The 26,780-nt window shown below is 40.9% G+C and overlaps 1 protein-coding gene and 1 long non-coding RNA gene across 4 annotated transcripts in view; one reads left to right on the top strand and one right to left on the bottom strand.

Moving 5' to 3' along the window:
* Window positions 1-26,780, top strand: part of xkr4 (XK related 4) — a 233,081-nt gene that overhangs the window by 83,795 nt on the left and 122,506 nt on the right. The window lies entirely within an intron of this gene.
* Window positions 22,036-26,780, bottom strand: part of LOC138752738 (uncharacterized) — a 34,886-nt gene continuing 30,141 nt past the window's right edge. Inside the window, exon 4 of the long non-coding RNA XR_011350886.1 lies at window positions 22,036-22,338. This is a non-coding gene — a long non-coding RNA (uncharacterized lncRNA). The remainder of the gene's footprint in view (window positions 22,339-26,780) is intronic.

Raw genomic sequence — 26,780 nt, 5'->3', positions numbered from 1 at the left:
AGGAGTACTACATACAGTACTCCAAAATTAGCCTCAGCAATGTCTTATTCAACTTTACCATAACATCCCAACTCCTGTACTCAATATGTATATTATATGTACATTGGTAATAATAAAACTTTATCAGAGGACATCTGTATAATGTGAGAGGAGAAAGTTTAGAGAACATCAGGGATAAGTTTTTTGCAGAGAGCAATGGGTGTCTGGATTGCATTGCGGTAATGTAGGCTGGTACAATTGGGATATTTAAAAGACTTCAAGATCGGCACATGGACGAAATAAAAATAGAGGGTTATGGGTGTGAAGTAGGGAAGGTTTAGATTGTTGACATGGTTCATATGGAGTAGCACAACATCTTGGGCCAAAGGGTCTCTACTGTCCTGTATGTTGTATGTTCTATGTACATCAGTTCATTAGGGATGCAATGCATCAATACAAATATCTTGGTGGGCATTTACTATTCCATTCCACTGCAATCAGAAAATTAGACCCAGTAGTAAACCATGAAAGAGCATTTTGGCAATAAAAAAAGGATATCTTTGAATCAGCTCTTAAAAAATAGCCCTTTGTGCAAAAGTTAAGAATGGATTAACTTGTTGAGATTTTATTTAGCAGGTCAGAAGATGCTCTATGCAGTAGAACAACAACATTAACTTTCTGTCAAAGGAAGCAAAGTTATCTTTGCATCTGGGATAATACTGGAGCAGTGAGTGAATTTATAGATTTGGCCTTGCTACCTCTTTTTTCCTGCTCCCTATTTTTTTTAGGAAATATACCAAAGTTCATATTTTTTGTTAGAGTACATACATGACATCACATACAGCCCTAAGATTCTTTTTTCCTACAGGCCAGGCAGAATTTCTACTTATCAGTAGTGCAAAAAATTGTTCTCAAGAACAGATATGGATACAAAAGAGAAAAATGTAAATAAAGAAAATGTAAGCAAACTGACTGTGCAATATAGAGAAAGATAAATATTGAGTAATACGTAATATTGCAAAGAAAGCCCTTAAAGAAAGAGTCTCTGATTGAGTTTGTGTTTAGGAGTCTAATGATGGAAGAGTAGCAACTGCTACTCCACGAGTCACGTGGCACCTATACCTCTTTCCTGGTGGCAGCAGTGAGAACAGAACATGTCCTGGGTGGTGAGGATCCTGGATTATTGCTGCTGCTCTCTGACAGCAGCATTCCATGTAGATTTTCTCCATGGTGAGGAGGGTTTTTCCTGTGATGTACTAGGCTGCGTCCACTACATTTTGCAGGGCTTTCCATTCAGAGGTATTGGTGCCCTCATACCAGGCTGTGATGCAGCTGGTTTGCACACTTTCCACTACACATCTGTAGAAGTTTCCAACATTTTTGATGTCATACCAAAACTCCACAAACTGCTAACAAAGTAGAGGTGCTAATGTACTTTCTTCATCATGTGTTGGGTCGTCCTCCAAGATAATGAGCCCCAGGAATTTAAGTTTTCTCACCCTCTCCACCTCTGATACCCCAATGATCACTGGATTGTACACTTCTGGTTTTCCTTTCCTAAACTCCACAATCAGTTTCTTGGTTTTGGTGACATTTAGTGTGAGATTGTTGTTCGTACACCACTCATCCAAGTTTCATTCACTCTCCATTATGCTATTCCATTCTTATACAATCCACGAATGTGGTATTGTCAGTAAATCGATAAATGGTGTGGTTTTTGTACCAAGCCACACAACCATAGGTGTAAAATGAGCAGAGAAGCCCTGTGGTACTCTGGTACTGATGGAGATTGTGGGGCTGTTCTTTCCAATCCTCACTAATTGAGGTTTGGAGGTGACGAAATCCAGGATTCAATTCCACAGTGAGGCCCAGGTTTTAGAGTTTGCTGATCAGTTTTGAGGGGACGATGGTGTTAAATGCTGAGCTGTAGTCAATAAAGAGCATCCTGATTTATGCATCTTTGCTGTCCAGGTGTTGCAGGGCCCTGTGTAGAGCCAGTGAGGTAAAGAAATTGGAACTGATCCATCTGCCGCTCAGACAGGAGCGGATATGCTTCAACACGAGCCTCTCAAAACACTTCATCGCTTTGGATGTGAGTGCCAATGGTCGGTAGTCATTTAGGCAGGTATCACACTCACCATGGGCATCAGTACGATTGAAGCTGGATTGAAACAGATGGGTGCCATGCCCTGCTGTAATGAGATGTTGAAGATATCTGAAAAAAAATTGGCAAGTTAGTCAGCACAGGTTTTCAGTACTCATCTAGGTACTCAATCAGACCAGATGCTCTCATGAAGTCATCCTCAGATACTGATAATAATGAGAGGACATGGGGTGCTCAATGGTACTTCCTTGTTCTGGTGATCATATCAGATGTAGAAGGCATTAAGTCAAACTGGGAGTGAAGCTTTGTTGTCTCCTACTGCATCAGATTTGCTTTTGTAGCAAGTTGTTTCATTTAGGCCTTGCTGTAGCTGTCAGGCATCCTTTGTTTTTTGCATTCTTGTCCGGAATCTACACTTCATATCTTCTCCTTGTGTAGTGTACTGGATCTCCAGTCTTAAATGTCTGTGATCTGGCTCTCAGCAGATTCCAGATTTCATTAATGAAATCTAAAGCAGATAATCAAGGAAAGTCAGGCAAAAATATTGTGGCAAAATCATGGCAGAGATTCAATGATTGTAAACAGATAGAAGACAGTATAGCATTAACTAGTTCAAAGGTTAAAACTCTGTGTTGGGACTATAGACAATATAAATTCACATTAGGCACTTCAATGAATACCTATTTGAAATTAGTGGTGAGAATTATTGGATCTAGCAGTTTTCAGAGAGCAATCAAAAACAAAGTGGTGAGTGATGGCTTCCAACATTAATGTGGAAACTAGTATCTCTGGATTCAGTGAACATGTTCATCAGAGTGAAATAAAAAGCTAAGACCAATGAAGTCTAATGTAGCCTGATGTGATCTCTTAAGAAGGGGAGGGTGACCACAAAGCATTTGATGGATAATAAGGTGCACACAACATTGTCTGCAGCAATAGGTGCCAGACAATATTTCTGGAAAGAGCATACAAGTGATTCATTCCACATACATGCTTTATGAGAGTTGTATTAATTTCCACATGAATTATTATTCTATGTAGAAAAACAATGGCAGCTAACTGAGCCAGTTTTCACTGTTGTAATTTAATAGGCTTTTTTTTCATTCAGATGCATTATAAACCAAATGGGAATGTGATAGGATTTTTCTTTTGAAAATAACCTTATAAGCAGGCAATGATAGAATTGATGCAAGTGATATGGAAACCATAACCATATAACCATATAACCATATAACCATATAACCATTTACAGCACGGAAACAGGCCATGTCGGCCTTTCGAGTCCGTACCGGTTGACCAGGTAGAATGTAAAAAAAGAACCTACTTCCTTATGAAACCTAAAGAACCAGAGCAGGAAAGAAACTTTTTGTAGACAAGACCTAATTAAGATTAGAAGATCTAAGATGGATTTATTTTGTGGGAAATGATTTTTGGAAATTTGCAGTACCATGATCTTAAACTTCATTCCCAGCTGGAAGTTTTTTTCAACAATTTTTTTTATTTAATACTTCAATGTAAACTACATTAGTTACAAAATGTACAATTTTAAGTTTACACGTAGAGTTGCACTCAAGGACTGTTTTACAATTATTCATCCTTATGCATGCAGAATTGTCGATTTTAAAATGGGTACTCAGAACCTATGGAGAAAAAAATCTTATATTTTACTTTAAAGTATTATTAAATTAATTTGTGGTTTACAACACAGCATAAGAAATCATGTATTTAGCTTAAACTATACTTCACAACATTCAATAGAGTTACAGAATCTCAAAATTAGAATTCCACCAACAAAGAATGTAGATAATTTGGGGGTTGTCATTTCTTGGTACTGAGAATATTAATTAAGTAATTGAGCTTGATAGCTATGTTTTAACTAAAGTAAAACTTCTTTCCCTGCAGAATCAAAGAACTTCTGTTCAGTATTCAGCACAATGGTGCATTTTAATGTGTCTACTGCACATGCTGAAGTCTACGTTTAAACATGGCACAGTTCTCGAATTTATCTCAGACTGACATGGGGAGAAAAGCAAAGACTATGTCCATTTAAAATAGTTCTCAAATACAAAATTTAACTGCCAACTGATTAAGTAATGGGAAATAGTTAAATGAATGGGACGCAAAAAGAGATGTAGAATTTCCTCTTACTCCAGGGGAGAAATTATTTCCAGGACAAAGAAATAAAAAATTGTGTCAATAAATGTATACCATTTTGATAGGTTTCAGTCTGTTCCCTGTTCACATTCACTCCAGGAGGTTCTATTCATCTGTCCAGGAGGGCATCATGGTGTCTTTTTTTCCATGATTCACTTCCATTTTTTAAATTAGAAAATCTCTTATTTTGGCATAAAGTAGTTATCATCTTTCTCCCAATTTATTTTTTCAACATTCAGATTATTAACTTGCCTAAATTAATGTAATAATGTCCACGATAAATCTAAAGAATTCAAATAAAAAATGCTCTAGAATCCTATAAATTACAACATAGAAGAAACCATTGTACTGTCTCTGATATTCTGCAATGGCTCTTTCTGAATGGTCATATCATACATTGCTCTGGAAATTCATTCGCTCAACTCCAAATAAAGCTATACTGACGCATTGAAAGGATCTAAACTCAGAGTCAACCAATTCATTGCACCTTTCTAGATGATTTGATGTACTTTTGGACATTCATTTCATTTTTCAATTGAATATTTATTCTCCCTAGCACTTTTTCCATGCTCTAATCTCCCTCAATTGACATCACTGTGTAGCACAAAAAATTAATCTCCAGTGAGATATTCAACCATACATCTCTAAAAAATGACATAAAATAATAGATTAAAAAAGGTGTACATTTAAAATTGTAAAAGTAAAGGTTCTCTGAAGTAACACATAAACCTTTGGTGAAGATGGAGCAGATATTCAGCCAGCGTAGTGCCTTGATTGGGCTTTGCTTGTAGTAGGTGTTTGAATAAAGTTGTGTGAAACAGCAATGACATCACCCAGGATGAACAGCTGGTTGATGTCGTTTACTGTTGGGTGACTCTCTTAAAGTATCTCCTTATCCCTGCTTAGTAAGCGTTGCCTCAGTCAGAGGCTTTATCTGTAAACTTGAGAGAAGGGGGTAATTATCTATAATGTTATTTTTCATCTTTCAAGCAGCTCCGTGGAGGGGGAGGAACCTGCAGATGCAGCGATGGTTAAATGTTTTTAAGAATGTGATTGAAAATAAAGTAAAATGCTTCAAGGATTATATATTCATGCAAGTGAAGTTTGTTCAATGTAACTACAGTATAGTATTTTTGTCTTTTAAACTGCTTATGCTTCATTCAGGTATATTAGTTATGCATTATAAGATTAAATCTCAAGCAATCAGAAAATACACTTATGTGGCATTTACCAGATAAGTTACCATTACTTATCTGGCATCCCCATAGGTGCCAGATACAAGGGGTTTTATTGTAGATAAATATTCACAGTTGCAATTAGAACAAGAAAAAAAAATGATATTTCAGTGGCGCAGATAGATTTTTTAGAGGTCCTTGGGTAATTTATGGTTAGAGTAGTATGGGGAGGTACAAATGCCTGACAGCTGTTGGCTAAAAACTGTTATTGAGGTGGACTTTATTTCTCTAGACCTTCTGCATGAAGGGTACAGCAAGAAAACTGTTCTTGAGCTGGACTTTATTTCTCTAGACCTTCTGCATGAAGGGTACAGCAAGAAGAGATTGGAATCAGGGTACTTTATGATATTGACAGCACCCTTGAGTCAGTGTTTCACATCAATGCTCTCAATGATGTGAGTTTGGTCCCCATGATGGACCGGGATAGATTTGCCACTTTCTTCAGCCCTCTGTATTCCTAAGCACTTGCATTTCCAAATCAAGTTGTGATATAGCCAGTTAGTATACTTTCCACAGCACATCTCCAGAAGTTTGATAGAGGTCTAACAACATGTCAAATCTTCTCAGACCTCTGAGAAAGTAGATATATTGGTGAACCTTCTTCGTAATTGCCTCAATGTGCAGACTCCAGGAGAGGGTGGACCCACGAACTTAAAAGTACTAACCCTCACCTCTGCCATTCCATCATTCAAGATAGGTACATGGACCTTTGGCCTCCCATTCCTAAATACCACAATATAATCTTTGCTCTTGCTGATATTGTGAGCAACATTGTTGTTCTGGCACCACCCAACCAGACTTTCAATCTCCATCCTACATTTTGACTTGTCATTTCTCATCATTCAGCCAAAAATGGTGGTGTCAACAGCGAATTTTGCTTTAGTATTCACCAAGAAGAAGGACATGAAGGGGAGTGAAAGAATGTAAATGTTTTAGGGCATTTTGAAATTAAGAAAATGGTGGTGCTGGATATTCTGAAGAACATTAATGTAGATATCCCAGGATATTGAAAGAGGCAAATGACGATATCACTGGGGCCTTCACAAAAATCTTTGTACACTCACTAGCAACAGGTGAGGTCAAGGAAGACTAGGGGGTAGGCAATGTTGTTTCTTGGTTCAAGAAAGAAAATGGGAAAAAGCCATGAAATTATTGACAAGTGAGCTTCAGTTCAGTGTTAGGGAGGATACGTAAGAATAGGATTTATGTGCATTTGGAAACCCATGGTTGGATTAAGGACAGTCTGCATGGCTTTGTGTGAAGGACGTTACATGTACAAACTTGAGTTTTTTGAGGAAGTGATGACAGTAGTTAATGAGGGTAGGGCTGTGGATGTTGTCTTCCTGGACTTTAGTATGGCATTTGACAAAGTCCTTTACAGTATGCTGATCCAGATACATGGTGAATTGATCATTTGGATTCAACATTGGATGGCACATAGATGATCGAGAATAATGACAAAAGAGTGTTGTTCTAGCTGGTGACCCATGACCAGTGGTATTCTGCAGGGTCATCGATCCATACCACATTTCTTTCTCTCTGCCTCTTGGTCCAAGTCCTGGACATCACTTTACACCAGGTCACTACTGTGGCCATTGCCGGAGGAGCCATAGGTAAGGTGTGAAACACTTAAATTGTAGTACTGTGACAGATTAGTGCTTGCAGAGAGCCACACCTCCATTGGTACAGGGAATTGGGAGTGTGTTTGAAAGTCCACGTCTGTGAAGTGTGTACATGTGCGGGAGTGTGTAGAAGATAGGCGGCCGCTGGTATCAGAGTCCAACCTGGGTCCAAAATAAATATCTACATGGTTGTTTAGTAGTAGAATAATTAAGTATCATTTAATATCTTCTCCTGTTTGTCTCCCATGTGCTCGGTAAAGTTACCTTTGATTGTATCACTTGTGTCCAGACCTGTCTCTCTGTGAACCCATTGAACCTGATATTTTCCAAATACAACAATGACCCGATAGATGGTGGAATTATGGACAATGTAGTGGGCTATCGAAGAATATGTAGGTAGTTACACATACAGATCATTACAGGTGGAGGTGGACAAATGTAAGGTGTTGCACATGGAGGGGGCACACATACAAAGGGAATATATACAATTAATGGCATCACTTTTAACAGATCTCCCTGAGAGTAGCTGTGTAAGTCAATAGGGTGGTAAAGCTGGTGTATGGTACATTTGCCTTCATTAGTCAGGATATTGAGCATACAGATAGGGAAGTCATGTTGCAGCTATATAAAACTTTGATTAGACTGCATGAGGAGCATTATGTTTAATTTCAGGATTCAAGGGAGAGTCTGGACAAACTTAGGTTGTTTTCACTGGAGAGGTGGAAGCTTGATAAAGTTTAAAGCAGATATTAAGAACAGGCTTTTTACCTAGAAAGTGATTAGTTCCTGGAACAGGCCGCCAGGAGTAGTGGCAGAAGCAGATACAATAGTAGCATTTACGAGTCTTCTAGATAGACACATGATTATTCATGAATGAAGAGATATGTAATACATGAGCAGAGTGGGCTTAGATTAGTTCAGCATATTGTTTGGAACAGGCATTGCAGACCGAAGGTCCTCTCCCTGTGCTCCGGTGTTCTACATTCTATGTCCGCCTTGACTGTTTTACACTTGACGTCAAGGTGTGAACTTGGAATATGTGGATGTATTCCTCACCAGCCTCTTGGAATCACTTTCTGCTCCCATCATTTCAATATCCATTTATTCAATAGTAACACTCCCCAGCAGTTGGAAGAGTGGTACTTGTATTCATATAAGAGCTAGTCACATCCACTGAGTTAAATGGTTAATGATGTAATTTATCAATAAGGGATGTTACTTTGTGTTAATTTCAGCTCGACGTTACACAGAAAATAGGATAGCATTTCACAATGTCATGACTGAAATTAGTTCTCTTTCAGCAAATTTCTTCAGGGTGAATTCTGTCTGAATGGCTTGGGCAATTTCTCGACCAATACATTTTAAAAATTAAAACTCCCTTCAAGGAATTTCACTTGATGAATGAGAAAGTGAATCAATCAAATATTAGCTGTTGCTTCCTGTGGATGTTGTGTGACCTGCTGAGTTTCTCCAGTATTTTTGTGTATTGTCCTCAATCCCAGCATCTGCAGAATTTATTTAACCCTCCCTTTTCATTGAGTTGTTAACTTTAATACTATAAAAATCAGCTGCAGCAGAAACTATCAGTTGGTCCAAACTTCTTGTCTGTTTCAGTAAGCAAGGATTTTATTAGTAGTGCTAATTGGAAAAAAATATATATATTCCTCTGTCTTTGTGAGCATCCTCTTGTTTTCTTTGTAGAACATCCTAAAGACACAATTGGAACAAAAAAAACAGGGTGGAAATCCAAAACTAGTAATTGAGAGCAACCATTGAGTAAACAATATGGAGAAAATGGATGTGCTTGCAGTTCTATGAGCTCTTCATTATCATTTCTGACTTGTATCATATTCTGGATATCTGGATGGGGGATCCACTTTCAAATGTTCAAAGAAAAATGTAAATATGTGTAGAAAATATATTTAAATGCAGACATTTCCTTACACTGGAAAACCAACAAGTTTCAAGTAATGTGCATTTTTCACTGAATACACTTTTTTTTCCAATAGCAGCTGAATATTTCTCAGCATGACTCCCTGAGATCAGAGTTATCTGTTGTACGACTCTGGACAATCCTCAATAAGGACCTTTGCATTCTTAACCAAAGCTTCTTGGCACATGCACTGCATAAGGAGGTTGACAGTTATCTGATCCATGCCTCCAGGGCTGTGTTTCAGTACTTAACAAATCAATTTTAAAAAATGAGTCCGTGACTTTTAATAGGAATTGGGTCCAGAGATCTAGTTTCAAAGCTACATAGAGTTTTAATTTCTAAATTTGTACTTGTAATTGTTCATTTATGGTTATTTAATGCTTCCCACACCTTTTGAGACACTTGATCTTTACTGAATCTACTCAGGAAATTTATTACAATCTGATGGAAAACTATTATCAAAAGGTGCTGCTTTCCACGCCCCCCCCCCCCCAGTGAAGCAATAAACCAGAGACCTCTTTTTATGAAGAAAAATCCATCCACAATTCAAAGAATTTCACTTCAAATTCATCTCTCCAATAGAATTTCTTTCATCTGCTGTTTAGGGGAAAATGTTGTGCATGAACTGTTCCCCGTCACTGTATAGCAACATTCATTACATTTAATTGAAATAAAAATAATGTTTATTGTCATATTTATGGTACAATGTACTTATGCACTAAAATTATTACTCTGTAGTTGAACAGCTACTTTCTAAAGATACCACTACAAAAACAACTAAAAAGTAATTACAATAGTGTACTCTTTCTTTCTTCTTTGGCTTGGCTTTGTGGACGAAGATTTATGGAGGGGTATGTCCACGTCTGCTGTAGGCTCGTTGATGACTGACAAGTCCGATGCGGGACAGGCAGGCACGGTTGCAGTGGTTGTAAGGGAAAATTGGTTGGTTGGGGTTGGGTGTTGGGTTTTTCCTCCTTTGTCTTTTGTCAGTGAGGTGGGCTCTGCGGTCTTCTTCAAAGGAGGTTGCTGCCCGCCGAACTGTGAAGTGCCAAGATGCACGGTTTGAGGCGATATCAGCCCACTGGTGGTGGTCAATGTGGCAGGCACCAAGCGATTTCTTTAAGCAGTCCTTGTACCTCTTCTTTGGTGCACCTCTGTCTCAGTGCCCAGTGGAGAGCTCGCCATAGAACACCATCTTGGTGCACTCAATTGAGTTAAAAGAAACAAAAAATACAAAACAAGCTTGATAATATATATTTACAGTCACCTTAATGCAAAAAAATGTGACTGAGCAACAGTTTGAGACTAACCAGGCCTGTGTCAAGAAAACCCTACCCAACTACAACCAGCATGTTACCTGCTGTACCAGAGGTCCCAGCACAATCGAACACATGCAACACCAAGATAAGAAAAGCCTGCCATTCTTTCCCGAGAACACATTTTGGATCATCTGGCTATGCTCTTTCTGCCTTCACACTAACAGTGCCTAAAAAGAGGGGCTCCGGAGGTTAGGGCAGCTAGAGGGTTGTCGCATGGCGCTGAAGAACAGCTACAGGACTTACTCGATTCAGCAGATTGAGCAGTGTTCAAGGACTCAACTGAGGATCTGAACGATTACACCAGGGCTGTCACAGACTTTATCAAAACAGCTGTGGATGAATGCGTCCCCACCAAATTGTCAGGTTTTCCCCAACCGGAAGCCCTAGTTGAACAATGAAATCCAGAACCTGCTGAGAACCAGATCACAGGCACTTGAATCCAGAGATCCAGATCCATACAGAAGGAGCAGGAATGACCTCCAAAAAGTGTTCTCATGGGTGAAATGGAGTTTCTGGACAAAAATGAAAACCACAAGGGGTACCCGATAGTTGTGGCAGGGCCTAAATGGCATAACCTGATACAAATCAAAACCTGATGAACTCCATGCCTTCTGTGTCCGAACCGATCTCAAGAACAAGAAAGAACCACCACTGCGCACCATGTTCCCTTATAATCCTCTCCTGTCAGTATCCAAGGAGGATGAGCGGGCTGCCTTCAGGAGAGTGAATCCGAGGAAAGCATCCAGTCTGGACTGAGTACCTGGCTAAGAATTAAACTCAGTGCTGACCAACTTGCCAACATATTCACACACATCTTCAATATCTCACTCCAACAGGGTGCTGTACCCACCTATTTCAAACAGGTGTCATTCATACATGTGCCCAACAGTGTGGTAACCTTCCTAAATGACTATTAACCAGTGACACTTACATCAACAGTGATGAAGTTCTTTGAAAGGCTGGTGTTGAAGCATATCAGGTTCTGTCTGAGCGGTGACATGGATCTATTCTGATTTACCTATCATAGCAACAGGATGGCATCTCACTGGCTTTACACAAAATCCTGGAACACCTGGATAGCAAAGATGTTTTTTATTGACCACATTTTGGAATTTAACACCAACATCCCCTCAAAATTGATCAGAAAACTCTAAGACCTGGGACTCAACACACCATATTTTAATTAGATCCTTGTTTTCCTCACCTACAGACTACAATCAATGGGTATTTGGTAAGAACATCATCTCCACAATCTCCATTAGTACCAGAGCACCACAGGACTGCATTCTTAGCTCCCTGGCCTACTTTATACCTATAACTGTGTTGCTCAGGTGGATAACAATATCATCTACAAATTCATTGATGATACTATGTTAGGGGGTTGTATAAAAAGAGGTGATGTGTCAGCATGCAGAAGGGAGATTGAAAACTTGGCTGAATGGTGCATCAAAAACAACCTTGCACTTAGTGACACCAAAATCAAGGAGCTGATTGTTGACTTCAGGAAGATAAAACCAGAGGTATTCAGAGGTGATAATTGGGGGAAATTAGAGGTGGAGAGGGTGAGCAAATTTAAGTTCTTGGAAGTCACCATTTCAGAGGAGCCAACTCTAATGGCATCATAAAGAAAGCATATCAGCACTTCTCCCTCAAGAATTTGCAGTGGTTTAGTTTGACATTAGAAACCCTGGCAAATTTCTACAGATGTTTGGTGGAAGAGCTGCATCATGGTTTAGTATGGAGACACCAATACCCCCAAGAGTAAAACCCTGAAAAAAGTAGTGGCCACAGCAGAGGATATCACAAGCAAAATTCTTCCCACCATCAAGAACATCCACAGGGAGTGCTGCCATTGGAGAGCAGCAGCAATCATCAAGGATCCACACCATCCAGCACATGCTCTTTCTTGCTACTGCTATCAGGAAAGAGGAATAGGAGCCACATAACTCACACCACCAGGTTCAGGAACAGCTGCTACCCGTCCTCCAACAGACTCAACAACAAACTCAATCAGGGACAGTTACTTTGTACTTTATTATTTGGTTTTTTTTTTCTCTTCTCTGCATTGCATAGTTGTTTACATTTGTTTCCATGTGTACATCATGTACATTTTTTTTGCACGATCAATAAGTGTTCATTCTGCCTGGCCAGCAGGAAAAAAGAATCTCAGGTTGTATGTATTCTGAAAAATAAATCTGAAATATGCAATTGTACTTCAGCAAGTGCTGAAAATGTAAACAGTGTCATAAAAATGCAAATTTTTTAACACTTTATAATATTTCATAAGTGCTTAAAAACACAGCTGGATGGAATTACTTTGGAGGGCAGTATCAGATGTTCGGTGGAAAATTGTGGTGACCATTTTCAATATAGGAAGGCAAACAACATCAGTCACTTCCAGAACATTTTTGACAAATGGACTGCCATTATGGCCTCAAGTTTGAAGTTTGCCCCCTAACCTCCTAATTTACAAGGGAATTTGCAACTCACTGAATCAAATTACCACATTTAATAATCTTCTGTTAGGTCAAACCTCAGCCTCTACAGCTCTGGAGAAAACAAGAAAAGTTTGTCCAACCTCACCTTGTATCTCGTACACTCTAATTAAGGTAGCACCTGGTAAATCTCTGTCCTCTTTCCAAAGTCTCCACATTCTTCTTGGAGTATGTACAATACTCTGAAACCTCATTGCCTTTCTCATTGTCCTCAAACAGGAAAAAGTGAGTAGGGAAGAAAAGCCTATTTGTGTTTTTTTAATACGTTCAGAAAAACAAGCCCACAAAAAGGCTTCAGGGATTGTTTTCTGGTGCAGCAACATAACAAAGAAGATGCTACATCAGTGTGACATTTCCATTTATTGGATCCTCAGCTTCGAAGTTTCTGAATGAATAGCCCAATTAGTGATGGTTTCCGGGCACATTTCAAATGTGAAATGGTTATCTGTAAGGACCAAGGCTAACTCTCCATGACCTTGTATTGGCTGAGATTTTAAGCCATTCCCAGGGGTGAAAGTGAAGTATGTCAAACCCGAGAAACCTCCAGTTATGTTTCCATTTCACCCTTTGCAAACCATTTAAGGTAAAATGTGAACAAATAATAAATGGAGCATGTTTAAAAAATATAAACATTGGTTTTGTAAAGAAAGTCAAAGCTTTTTTTGCTCTCATCTTTGGAGTAGCAAAATATCATAATCTCTAGCAAGTTAATCTTTTCACAATTGGTAATACTCACCTCTTGTAAAGCTCATTCATAAAGGTTTAATAGTGCGTGAAAATGTGTGAAATTTATTCTGTTGGTTAAATAACTTCATGTTTTATTATACTAAACAGATGAATACCACCTTTGTTCTTAACTGTGCTGATAAATATTGCAGTGTGCTAATGGCCAGTTAGGCTTCAATTAGAAATTTCTCCCATATAGTTTAATACTCCTCAATATAAAAATTTCCTTAGTTCCATGTAAGGATATTTTAAAGACTATTTAATGTGGGGAATGTTAATTTGCAACTGCATGCCAGAATATTTACGTTATTTCAGGACTGAGCAGAATCAGTGTCAGGTGCAAGGTAAGGTTTCTTGAAGGACTAAATCCATTTAGTAGTGCAGTCAACAAATTATTTATTTATGTGCTTTGTCTTCATTTTTTTGCACAGGATGTCACAGAGGGGACATCATTTTTACTTAATTTCCATTAGTGAGAAATCCCTGTGTGCAGTCCCTCATAATTTTGGGCCTCTGCATTAACCCTTTGGCCTCACTCACTAATTATAGGCAGCAATTGTAGTATCTTCCAAAAAAAAATTCTGTGTGCTTCTTCATGTCTAACGGTTGCTAGGTAATAGCCTAGCAACCATACTTGAATTTTTCTAGTTTCTAATACAGAAGATATTATTTAGTGAGATTAATCCAAACAGTGTTGTCATTCTGACTGTAAAATATTACAAGTTAGAAATTGTTCTGGATTAGTGAGTACTGGCTGGAATATAAGGTTAGAGATTGAGTCACCAGAATTAATGAGATAAAATTGAAGTGAACAGGATGGTGGTATTGAGTTGCAGGGTAAGAAATTATATATGGAACTCAGGGCAGGATACTCAAACCAGGTTACGCTGGAGTCATAGGGAGCAATTTCATTCTGCACTTTGTAGGTGAGAAAAGTGTAAGTTCTGGATGCTCACTGAGGAAATACACATACTTTCAAGAAGTATCCACTATGTGATCTTTCACCATGGCGAGGTTTCTAAAGCAGCACTTCTCATGAGGAATCACCAATAGGAAGTGGACAAGAATCAAATGGTCTTTCCTAGTGAAAGTTGAATGTGTACAAGATCTCGTGTGTGCACGATTGTATATAAATCACAAGGAGAGTTTATTGTCAAATTCACAAGTGTAATGAACAGATTAAACAAAACTCTTACTTGCTGCAGCTTCCAGTTATGTGACATGAATCAATTATAATTAGGTTACCACAAAGAGAAAAAAGATAAAGGGAAGAGAAATAAAATATCAACAGTTAATTACCCAAGAGTGCAAATAAGAGCTCTGTTGTTGGTAATTTATCAGCATGAATTAAAAATTGAAGTTATGTGAGTGAGGAACAAGAAGTATAGTATGAATTGAAAACAATGTCTCCTCCTCACTGATTATCAACACAGGCGCACCCCAAGGATGGGTGCTTAGCCCACTGCTCTACTCGTTATACACCCATGGCTGTGTGGTCAGGCACAATCCCAATGCCATCTACAAGTTTGCTGATGACACCACAGTTGTCGGCATAATCACAAATAGCAATCAGGAAGCGTAAAGGATGGAGATAGATCAGCTCATTGAGTGATGTCACACCAACAATTGCACTCAACATTAGCAAAACCAAGGAGATTATTGTGGACTTCAGGAGGAAATCAGGGGAATATTGACCCAATCTTCATCAAGGGCTCAGTAGTGGAGAGGGTCAAGGACTCTAAGTTCCTGGGTGTTAACATCTCCGAGGATCTGACCTGGAGCCTTCCTGTCAATGCAATCATGAAGAAGGCTTGCCAGCGGCTATAATCTGTGAGATGCTTAAGGAGATTCGGTATGTCACCGAAGACTCTCGTAAACCTATACAGGTGTACCGTGGAGAGCATTCTGGCTGGTTGCATCACTGTCTGGTATGGAGGTGTCAACCCTCAGGACCAGAAAAATACCTCCAGAGAGTTATTAACTCTGCCTGAAATATCACAGGCACCAGACTTCACTCCATTGAGGACATCTAGAAGAGGTGATGTGTTAATAAAGCAGCCTTAAATATCGCCACCACCCAGGCCATGCCCTTTTCACTCTGTTACTGTCAGGAAAAAGGTACAGGAGCTGAAAGATGAGCCCCCACTGCTATCAGATTACTGAATAATCAATGAACCAAAGGCACTGCCTTACTTTTTGTGGCTATTTTGATTTTTTTTAAATTTATTGTTGTAAAAGTGGTTTATATGAATGTTTGCACTATGATTGCTGATGCAAAACAGCAAATTTTGTAACTTGTTCATGATAATAAATTAGGATTCTGATTCTGAATAAAATGATCATTTATGGACAAGGCTTCAGTTAATTTTCTATTGCAAGGTTCATGCTTTAGATCAGTGGTTCTCGACTTTTTTCTGTCCACTCACGTACCACTTTAAGTAATCCCTATGTCATCGGTGCTCTGTGATGAGTAAGGGATTACTTAAGGTGGCATGTGGGTGGGAAAGTTGAGAATCACTGCTGTAGACTCACTTGTTACTTAAGTATTTTGCTTGAGAAAAATTGTTATTGGCCCATTTCCTTTGGAGTTATGAAACCGTGCACATAACAAGTCAATTAGGTACGATGAAAAGTGGTTTTCAAACTTTTTCTTTCTACCCACATACCACCTTAAGCAATCCCTTACTCATCACAGAGAACCTATGACATTGGGAATACTTAAAGTGGTAATGTGAGTAGAAAGAAAAAGATTGAGAACCACTGCTTTAGACTCATGTTATTTAGAATTCCTATGAATGATTGGAAGAGGGGGCTGTACATAATATATCATTTGCTATTAATATAAATTTGAATGGGAAAGGAATACATGTACAGATCCAGTATTGCTTGCCCGCAGCAATACTTCGTGAGTAGTTTGAGGAGATTCAGTATGTCACCAAAGACTTTTGCAAATTTCTGCTGGTGTCCTGTTGAAAGCATTCTGACTAGTTGCATCACCGTCTGGTATGGAGGTGCCATCGCACAGGATAGGAAAAGGCCATCAAGGGCATTAGGAGCAGAAGTAGGTCCATCGAGTCTATTCTATTCATGAGCTGATCTATCCTCTCACTCAGCCCCACTCCCCAGCTTTCTCACCATAGCTCTTGCTGCTCTGACTAATCAAATACATGTCAATCACTGCCTTAAATACACCCAAAGACCCTTAAAGGACATCTTTAAGTGGTGGTGTCTCTAGAAAACAGCCTCTCTCATCAAGGACTCTCAGCACCCACATAATGCCCTCTTCTCACTGCTGCCATCAGAAAGGAGGTTTTGGAGCCAGAAGACAAATACCCAATGGTGCAAAACCAGCTTCCTCCCCTGTACCATTAGATTTCTGAACCACAAACATTATCTCACTTTTTTCTCTTGCACTATTTATTTACTTTTAAATAGTGCATTTAAGGAAATGTAATTCATAATAATTTTTGCACCTATGACACACAGTAGCGCTGCTGCAACACAAATTTCATGGCATACGTTTATGACAATAAACCGGATTCTGAAATTCAAAAGAATACAGATGTGCTAAGGGAGGGGTAAAATATGTAGAATTAAAATATAATAGAGGATTGTGAAAATATCAAATCTGGTAAGAACAAAACAAAGCATAACAGTTTTGAAAGGTAAGAGACTGGGAATGATTAGTTTTAGAGGAAACATGCCTGCCAATTCTCACAGAAAAATAATCTGAAAATATAACAACAAAAATGTATGAAAAAAGATTGGTGTGATTGTAGTTGTTATAAAGGATATAGTTATACAAGAATACAACACAGAAATAGGTCCTTTAGCTCACTTGTCCAAACCACCAACTTACATTAATTAATTTTTATTACCTCCCCCCATTACCATCAAGTCAACTCAGATTCTACCACTCACCTAGAATCAATATACAGTGGTCAATTAATTGACCAACACACACTAATCTTCTTATTGCATCTTGCTCACAGCACATTTGGTCATCCTGTGTTGCATAGATCTTTCCTCCCATTGCTGCAGTGCTGCAGAGTAGGAGATCAGTTACACCCAGGTCAGGTCCAGAGAGATGTTCACAGAGGTAAGGATAGGCATCAGAAATTGGATCAAGCCAATTCACAAGAAAAGTATCCCTTGGGAAATTGGCAAAGTGATGAGTGATTGAAATATTTGGCTGCAAGGACTTTTGCAAGGAGAGGTGGTAATTTAGTGATATGAGATGGGTAGCGTTGGTAGGCTGAAAGGGAACTAATTGTAGGGATAATTGAAATATTAAGGGTTGTATATCTATTGGGGAGCTCATAGATCATGCAGGGGAAGCATGAAGGCGAATCAGTAGTTTTGAAAGTTTGATAAGGGGTGTAATAAAAGCAACATCTATGGAGAGAGAAAGCAAAGCATGTTCAAAGTTGAGAGCCTTCAGAGCTGGATAAGTGAGAGGACAAATGTTTTTTTAAAGCTACTGAGGTGAAGGGAATATCCATGAAGGGTGAAGACTGATGTTGTTCAAGTTACACTCTGTTTTTGGTGACAGGTGCAAGGGATTCTTGGATACTATACGAATCAAGAGATATGGGGATGATGCAGGTAGGGTGATAGGGTAGATCAGCCATGATTGTTGAATGACAGAGGAGGCTCAATAGCCTGTTCTTCCAACCTCTCATGATTTAAGAAAGAAAAGGAAAGGGCCACAGGGTCCAAGCAGATATACCATCCAAGGCTGAGCTGCCTGACTCAGATGCTGAGTGATAGTACATCATAATACTGAGATGCAGCTGAATAACCAAATGGATGAAAAGTTGCAAATTAAATCATTTGTTCACATATCTTATGTCAAATAAAATTGATCAAGTACTAAGTGACTTTGGTCTGAGGTTGTTTCTGGAATTCACTATGAATGCTATTAGAACCAACTTTCTGTGCATAGATCTAACAAAGGAAGGACAATGCCTCCAAGAGTTTGAGGAGATTTACCATGTCACCGAATACTCCATGGAATTTTCTCAGGTGTACTGTGGAGAGCATACCAACTGTTTGCGACAGAGCCGAGTGTGGAGGTTGAATGCACAGGATCACAAAAGGCTGCAAAAAGTAGAAAGTCTAGCAATGTCCATCACAGGCATTGATCTGTCCATGGACGACACCTACTTGATGCGCTGCCTCAAGAATGCTGCCAACATCAGAAAAGAACCCCATCACCCTGCTCATGATCTCTTCTTACTGCTACCTTAAGGCAGAAGGTACAGAAGTCTGAAGTCTGGCAAATCCAGTTTCATCAGTTATCATACTCTTACCATAAACTTCTCCAGGACCACCAAAGACATCAGCACTTTTTTTTTAAATCATAATGACCAACTTCACTGTTATTTCTTTTTTCACTTCCTTTAATATTGTTATTTTTTTTTCTCTTTTGTATGTGTTTTATGTACTTAGGAAATTACAGAAGGCAAGACTTTCATTGCATCTGTCCATTGTGCTTGTGTATAAACTTCATTCGCTCATTACACATGTCCATTGGCTTTCCCAAAGACACTGCTTAATTATGTACACCAGAACTTCAAAGTAGGCAAAGTAAAATTATAGAATAAAATTAGGTGATTATAATGTTCAATGTGAAGGATTAAACACAAGCAGGACACAACCCATGATTTCTCCAACAGTTATCAGGCTCTTGAACTTGCTTGTACCAGCTAACCATAACACAACTTCAAGACTACCAAATATTTGCCTGCAAGTACTGCCATAGAATAATTTAAACACAGAAACTAGCCCCTTCAGCCCTCCTAATCTGTGCTGAACCTTTTTTTGCCTAGTCCCACTGACTCAGTCCATATCCCTCCATACCTCTCTCATCCATCTACCTGTCAGCACTAGCGAACCTTCCTGCAAGGATATTAGCCCCCTTCCAGTTCAGAGGCAAATTATTCCATCAGAACAGGTCCAAACTTCCCTGGAAGAGAGCCCAATGATCCAGAAACTTGAAGCCCTCCATCATGCACCATGTCTTTAGCCATGTGTTAAACTGTATTATCCTCCCATTTATAACCTCAGTAGCACATGCACAGGTAGCAATCCTGAGATCACAACCCTGGAAGTCCTGTCCTTCAACATAGTGCTGACTCCCTGAACACTCCTTGCAGGACCTCCTCACCCTTCCTACCCACATCTTTGGTCCATATGTCGACACAACATATGGCTGTTCACCCTCCCTCCTGAAAATGCTGTGGCTCAATCTGAAATGTCTTGAGCCCTAGCACCAGGGAGGCAACATACCATCCAAGATCCTCAATCTATTCCACAGAACCTTTTCTCTTTCCCCCTAACTATGGAATCCCCTATCACTGCAGCTCACCTCTTCTCCTCCCTTCCCTTATCCACAGGGCCAAACTGTACCAGAGACCTGATTTTGTTCTTGTAGGTCATTCCCCCGAACAGTATGCAAAATGGTATACTTGTTGTTGAGGGGAAAAGCCACAGGGGTGGCCTGCACTGCCTGTCTCTCTGTTCCCTTTCCCTCTCCTGAGTGACACCCAACTCCACGCCCCACCGCCTCCTAGGTGTGATAGTGTCCCTGTAACTCCTGTGACACCCTCTTCCTCACAAATGGTCCAGAGTTCACCAGCTGCAGCTCCAGTTCCTTAACTCAGCTTGTCAGGAGCTGTAGCTGGAGGCATCAGGGATACTTCTGGCTTCCCTGACAATCCACATTCTGCAAGAGGAGCATTCTCCTGCCTTGGCTGCTGAACCCACTGTCTATGACTAGAGGATCAAAACAAATGGTATCTAAACCTGTGCCTGACTGCTGAATCATTATTTTTTTTAATTCCTGGAACAGAGTGGCCATTTCTCACTTATCTCTTACCACTTCTCTCCAACATTGACCACTGCACTGAACAGTCCCTCACTTTTTCTAGGGATACTCAGCATCTTCCTCCAACAAGCTTCTTCCTGCTGCCTCTCCCCTTTTTAAATTGTAACTGCTGCTGCTCCTCAAGTCACCTGACCTCTTTTGCTCCAATCAGCCTCTTCCTCCAATGTGCTGAAACCATATTTATTATTTTTTCTCTTCTTTTTATACTTATTATCTTTTGTTCTCTCTTCATGGAATCTTAATTATACTTTGTGTGTTTTATGTAACTGGGAAACTACAGCAAGCAATACTTTCATTGCATCTGTTCATTGTCCTTATGCATATAACAATAAATCCTTGTTCATTCATAAAGAGTAATGGTTAATTCAAAAGTAGGGTATATCAAGTGGTCAGGGTGAGTGGTAGACCAAACAACCAGGATGTTTTGAGGATCTAGCAAAAGAAGACAAAAAAGCACTTATGAAGGGTGGAAATTAATTATGAAATAAAACTTACATGTAATAATAAAGCTAACGTAAAAGTTTATATAAATTGGAAGAGGGGAGCTCAGATGAATGAAGGTCCTCCAGAGATTAAGACTAGTGAAGTAGCAGGAGCAATCAAGGGAACGACAGATTTCTTTTGCAACAGTCTTCACTGTGTAAGAAATTGCTAATATCCCAAAGATATCAGATGGGGTAATTTCAAATAGCATTGCAAATTTACAAAAATCCCAAATGCAAGGGATAAAGTATTAGCGAAATTCAGAAGCTATAGGCCGATGATTACTCAAGACCCAATGGACTGAATTTTAAAGGATGTGGCTTGCAGAAATTGTGGAGACATTAGTTAAATTTATGTTATAACTTTGAAAAGGTAGGAGAAGTTTGGAGAACTGCCAATGTGACTCTCCCAATGAAAAAAAGACAGACATTAGGCAGGGAACTAGAGGCTAGCTATTTTAACAACTACTATTGGCAAGAAGCTAGAATCAATAACCCAACAGGAAATAGCTAATCATTTAGGAAGGCTGAATATAATTAAAGATAGTCAACATGGTTTTATGAAAGGTAAATCATGCTTTAAAAATTTGCTTATATTCTTTGAAGAATCAAATATATGGAGAAATTGCACCTAAGAGGAGTTGAAGCCAATATAAATCAATCATCGTCATATTGAATTTCAAGGCAGGCATGAAGAGCCTGATGGCCGACTTCTTTTCCTTGTATTGGATTCATCATTGCCATCAAAACCTCCCTATTTTGTGCTTCTGTTATTCATATCACAAACCCAAAGAAATATTTGTTTACTAGTAGGTTATTTGAGTGCCAAACCTGTGATTAGTAACAATACTGAAGAAATATACCCCCTGCAACTAATGCTAACTAATCCACCAGTTCATCCTCATTTACTGGGCCTTATCCTCCGTTGTTTACCTCATTTTCTGCAACTTCTTTACCAATAGCAGAAAACCATGGAGCAGCCACTAAAAATGTTTTGTAGCCGTGCCCTACTCAAAAGAAAGACACACTCACAAGTGTAGTAAGGTTAAGCTCTCTGCTTTTATTGAAGCTCAAGCCTGACTTTTATACCTCTCACATTCCCGCCATTTTCCCCAATTGCTGACGTGATGACCCACATAACAAAAGTGGGTATCACGCAAACGAGTACCTTGTTTCATGACGCTACCTTCTTTCCTGCATGCTGTCCCTGACTGTTGGCTGTGCAGCGGGGTCCAGCACCATTTTGGGGTCACTGGCCTTTAAGATACCCTTGCCGTTCATCTGCCAGTTCACTTGCTTGGGCCAGTACCACTGAGCAGTCTGCTGGCTTTTAGGTGCATTCGCCAACTGGAGCACCGGTTTGATCATTGCAGCAGCAGGCCACCACAGATTCTTCATTTCTTTTGAAAGGAAAAGAAATAACTTGTCAAGATGTTGGTGCAATTAACCCAAGTCAGTCGCAAATCTTTTATTGCTAGATGTGTTACGGCGTTAATGTTACATGAGCTTGCTATTTAGAGAAGTCGTGACAATGTCATGCTTATTGTAGCAATATCTGTTCACAGAAATTCTTTCCATGCTTCAGCGGTTCTGCATTCCCAATGCTTTTCATTCCAATGATGTCCATTGGCCAAGATCTCTAATTTTCCTTGTTCCTGGAATAGTACAGTTTACATCAGCTGAAGGAAATTTTGTCTTGTAAATACAAATGTATTGATCCATTGACAGTACATAGAAAGTTGTTATTATTAATGGATAGTTCGGGTGATTGGCCATCACTCTGCCAAGATCGTATACGAATATTCATTCTCCCAATTATCTTTTGAAATTATACCAATGTGCAGAGATTGAAATTAGGGAAGTAAAGGGTCATATATAAGACAGCAATGAATATACCTTTGAACTGCATCTCTCTCATACCTCTGTAAACTCTTTCCCTAAATATCTCATAGCAATGTTAACTTGATTTCACTCCTTGTATTGTTTTTCAATAAAAAGCAGTAAAAAATCAAAATTTGATTTTTTTTGAGGATGTCATCATGTAAATCTGTTTTAATGCCTAACACCTTGTTCATAACATCCCAGTGATCCCCTCATTACTTTTGTAGCCTGGTTGTTGATCGTGCCTCTTCTGTTGAGGAAGCCCTCCATTTCATATTTATTTGCTTCATCAGCACGTCAAGCAGCTGGAAATCAGAATGAATCAGAACAGGCAGTATGGTTTGGACTAGGGTTCGAATCCTGCACTGTCTGTAAGGAGTTTGTACATTATCCCCGTGTCTGCATGGATTTTCTCCAAGGACTCCGGTTTCCTCCCACCATTTGAAATGTACCATTTTAATGGGGTTAATGGGGTATAAATTGGGCAGCACAATCTCTGGACCGAAATGGCCTGTTACCGTGCTGTATGCCTAAATTTAAAAATTCAAATGTAAATTCTGTCCAAATTACTGCTTTGAAATTATTGTCTTCTATTTTAAGCCTTAACCTATTGAAAAGAAGTTTAAACTGTTGCTGGGCATGAATATTGGAGCTCGTGTTTTGTTACAGCTTGCAATGGTATTGCAATGGTATACTGCCCGGTCCGGGCAGTATGGACCGACCTAGGAGGGGAGGCAGGCCCCTCCAGCCCGGGTAAGAAACCTGCATAGGAGAAGGCCACTCCGATATAAAACCTACGACCCAAGGACCTCGCTGCCACGTCCCAGCTTGCTTGGCCACGGCACACGGACCATGGGTGTAAAGGGTGGGGCCAGTACTGCGCGCACTGCACTCCACCTAAAAGCTCCTTTGCGCAGGCCCGAGGACAGGTCCACGTCCTCCCCCTCCACGTCCTCCCCCTCCACGTCCTCCCCCTCAAAAGATGCTCACAAACTCAAGCTAGCATGCTGGAACATCAGAACCATGCTAGACAAGGCTGACAGCCACCGACCTGAACGTCGGTCTGCCCTCATTGCACATGAACTCCTCAGACTTGACATCGACATAGCCGCTCTCAGTGAAGTCCGCCTGTCAGATGTAGGCAGCCTCCAAGAACGCGGCGCGGGCTACATACTCTACTGGTCTGGCAAGCCTTCGGATGAACGACGCCTATCTGGTGTAGGCTTCATGGTCAAGAGCTTCATTGCCTCCAAACTCGAAAACCTTCCGACAGGCCTCTCGGACCGAATCATGTCCATGCGACTCCCACTTCAAAACAAGCGTCACATCACCCTCATCAGTGTCTATGCTCCAACCCTCCAGGCGGAACCAGCAGAAAAGAACAAGTTCTACACCAACCTGCGCAACCTCATCCAACGTACCCCTACAGCTGACAAGGTTGTCATCCTGGGCGACTTCAACGCTCGCGTCGGCAAAGACTCAGAAACCTGGCCAAGAATCCTGGGCAAGCATGGCGTCGGCAAGTGCAACGACAATGGGCGCCTCCTGTTGGAGCTCTGCGCAGAACAGCGACTTGTCATTACAAACACCCTTTTTCAACAGAGGGACAGCCTTAAGACCACCTGGATGCATCCCCGATCCAAACACTGGCACCTCCTGGACTACATCCTGGTGCGAGAAAGTGACAAACAAGATGTGCTCCACACCAGGGTCATGCCTAGCGCGGAATGCCACACTGACCACCGGCTGGTTCGCTGCAAGCTCAACCTTCACTTCAAGCCAAAGCCCAGGAACAATAAAGCCCCCAGAAAGAGGTTCAATGTTGGAAACCTGCAGTCAGACGAAGCGAGAGGAAACTTCCAGGCAAACCTCAAAGCAAAGCTCGACGTTGCAACCCGCCTCACAGACCCGTCCCCTGAAACCCTCTGGGATCAGTTGAAGACTACCATACTGCAATCCACTGAAGAGGTACTGGGCTTCTCCTCCAGGAAAAACAAGGACTGGTTTGACGAAAACAGCCAGGAAATCCAGGAGCTGCTGGCAAAGAAGCGAGCTGCCCACCAGGCTCACCTTACAAAGCCGTCCTGTCCAGAGAAGAAACAAGCCTTCCGTCGCGCATGCAGCCATCTTCAGCGCAAACTCAGGGAGATCCAAAATGAGTGGTGGACTAGCCTCGCCAAACGAACACAGCTCAGCGCAGACATTGGCGACTTCAGGGGTTTCTACGAGGCTCTAAAGGCTGTGTACGGCCCCTCACCCCAAGTCCAAAGCCCGCTGCGCAGCTCAGATGGCAAAGTCCTCCTCAGCGACAAGATCTCCATCCTCAACCGATGGTCAGAACACTTCCAATCTCTTTTCAGTGCCAACCGCTCAGTCCAAGATTCCGCCCTGCTCCAGCTCCCTCAACAGCCCCTAAGGCTAGAGCTGGATGAGGTTCCCACCCTGGATGAGACATATAAGACAATCGAACAACTGAAAAGTGGCAAAGCAGCAGGTATGGATGGAATCCCCCCAGAAGTCTGGAAGGCTGGTGGCAAAACTCTGCATGCCAAACTGCATGAGTTTTTCAAGCTTTGTTGGGACCAAGGTAAACTGCCTCAGGATCTTCGTGATGCCACCATCATCACCCTGTACAAAAACAAAGGCGAGAAATCAGACTGCTCAAACTACAGGGGAATCACGTTGCTCTCCATTGCAGGCAAAATCTTCGCTAGGATTCTACTAAATAAAATAATACCTAGTGTCGCCGAGAATATTCTCCCAGAATCACAGTGCGGCTTTCGCGCAAACAGAGGAACCACTGACATGGTCTTTGCCCTCAGACAGCTCCAAGAAAAGTGCAGAGAACAAAACAAAGGACTCTACATCACCTTTGTTGACCTCACCAAAGCCTTCGACACCGTGAGCAGGAAAGGGCTTTGGCAAATACTAGAGCGCATCGGATGTCCCCCAAAGTTCCTCAACATGATTATCCAACTGCACGAAAACCAACAAGGTCGGGTCAGATACAGCAATGAGCTCTCTGAACCCTTCTCCATTAACAATGGCGTGAAGCAAGGCTGTGTTCTCGCACCAACCCTCTTTTCAATCTTCTTCAGCATGATGCTGAACCAAGCCATGAAAGACCCCAACAATGAAGACACTGTTTACATCCGGTACCGCACGGATGGCAGTCTCTTCAATCTGAGGCGCCTGCAAGCTCACACCAAGACACAAGAGAAACTTGTCCGTGAACTACTCTTTGCAGATGATGCCGCTTTAGTTGCCCATTCAGAGCCAGCTCTTCAGCGCTTGACGTCCTGCTTTGCGGAAACTGCCAAAATGTTTGGCCTGGAAGTCAGCCTGAAGAAAACTGAGGTCCTCCATCAGCCAGCTCCCCACCATGACTACCAGCCCCCCCACATCTCCATCGGGCACACAAAACTCAAAACGGTCAACCAGTTTACCTATCTCGGCTGCACCATTTCATCAGATGCAAGGATCGACAATGAGATAGACAACAGACTCGCCAAGGCAAATAGCGCCTTTGGAAGACTACACAAAAGAGTCTGGAAAAACAACCAACTGAAAAACCTCACAAAGATAAGCGTATACAGAGCCGTTGTCATACCCACACTCCTGTTTGGCTCCGAATCATGGGTCCTCTACCGGCACCACCTATGGCTCCTAGAACGCTTCCACCAGCGTTGTCTCCGCTCCATCCTCAACATCCATTGGAGCGCTTACACCCCTAACGTCGAAGTACTCGAGATGGCAGAGGCCGACAGCATCGAGTCCATGCTGCTGAAGATCCAGCTGCGCTGGATGGGTCACGTCTCCAGAATGGACGACCATCGCCTTCCCAAGATCGTGTTATATGGCGAGCTCTCCACTGGCCACCGTGACAGAGGTGCACCAAAGAAAAGGTACAAGGACTGCCTAAAGAAATCTCTTGGTGCCTGCCACATTGGCCACCGCCAGT

The sequence above is a fragment of the Narcine bancroftii genome, chromosome 2 (assembly GCF_036971445.1).
Source record: "Narcine bancroftii isolate sNarBan1 chromosome 2, sNarBan1.hap1, whole genome shotgun sequence".
Classification (NCBI taxonomy): Eukaryota; Metazoa; Chordata; class Chondrichthyes; order Torpediniformes; family Narcinidae; genus Narcine; species Narcine bancroftii.
The sequence above is the reverse complement of the archived record's forward strand: the minus strand, read 5'-3'. Positions and strand labels throughout refer to the sequence as shown.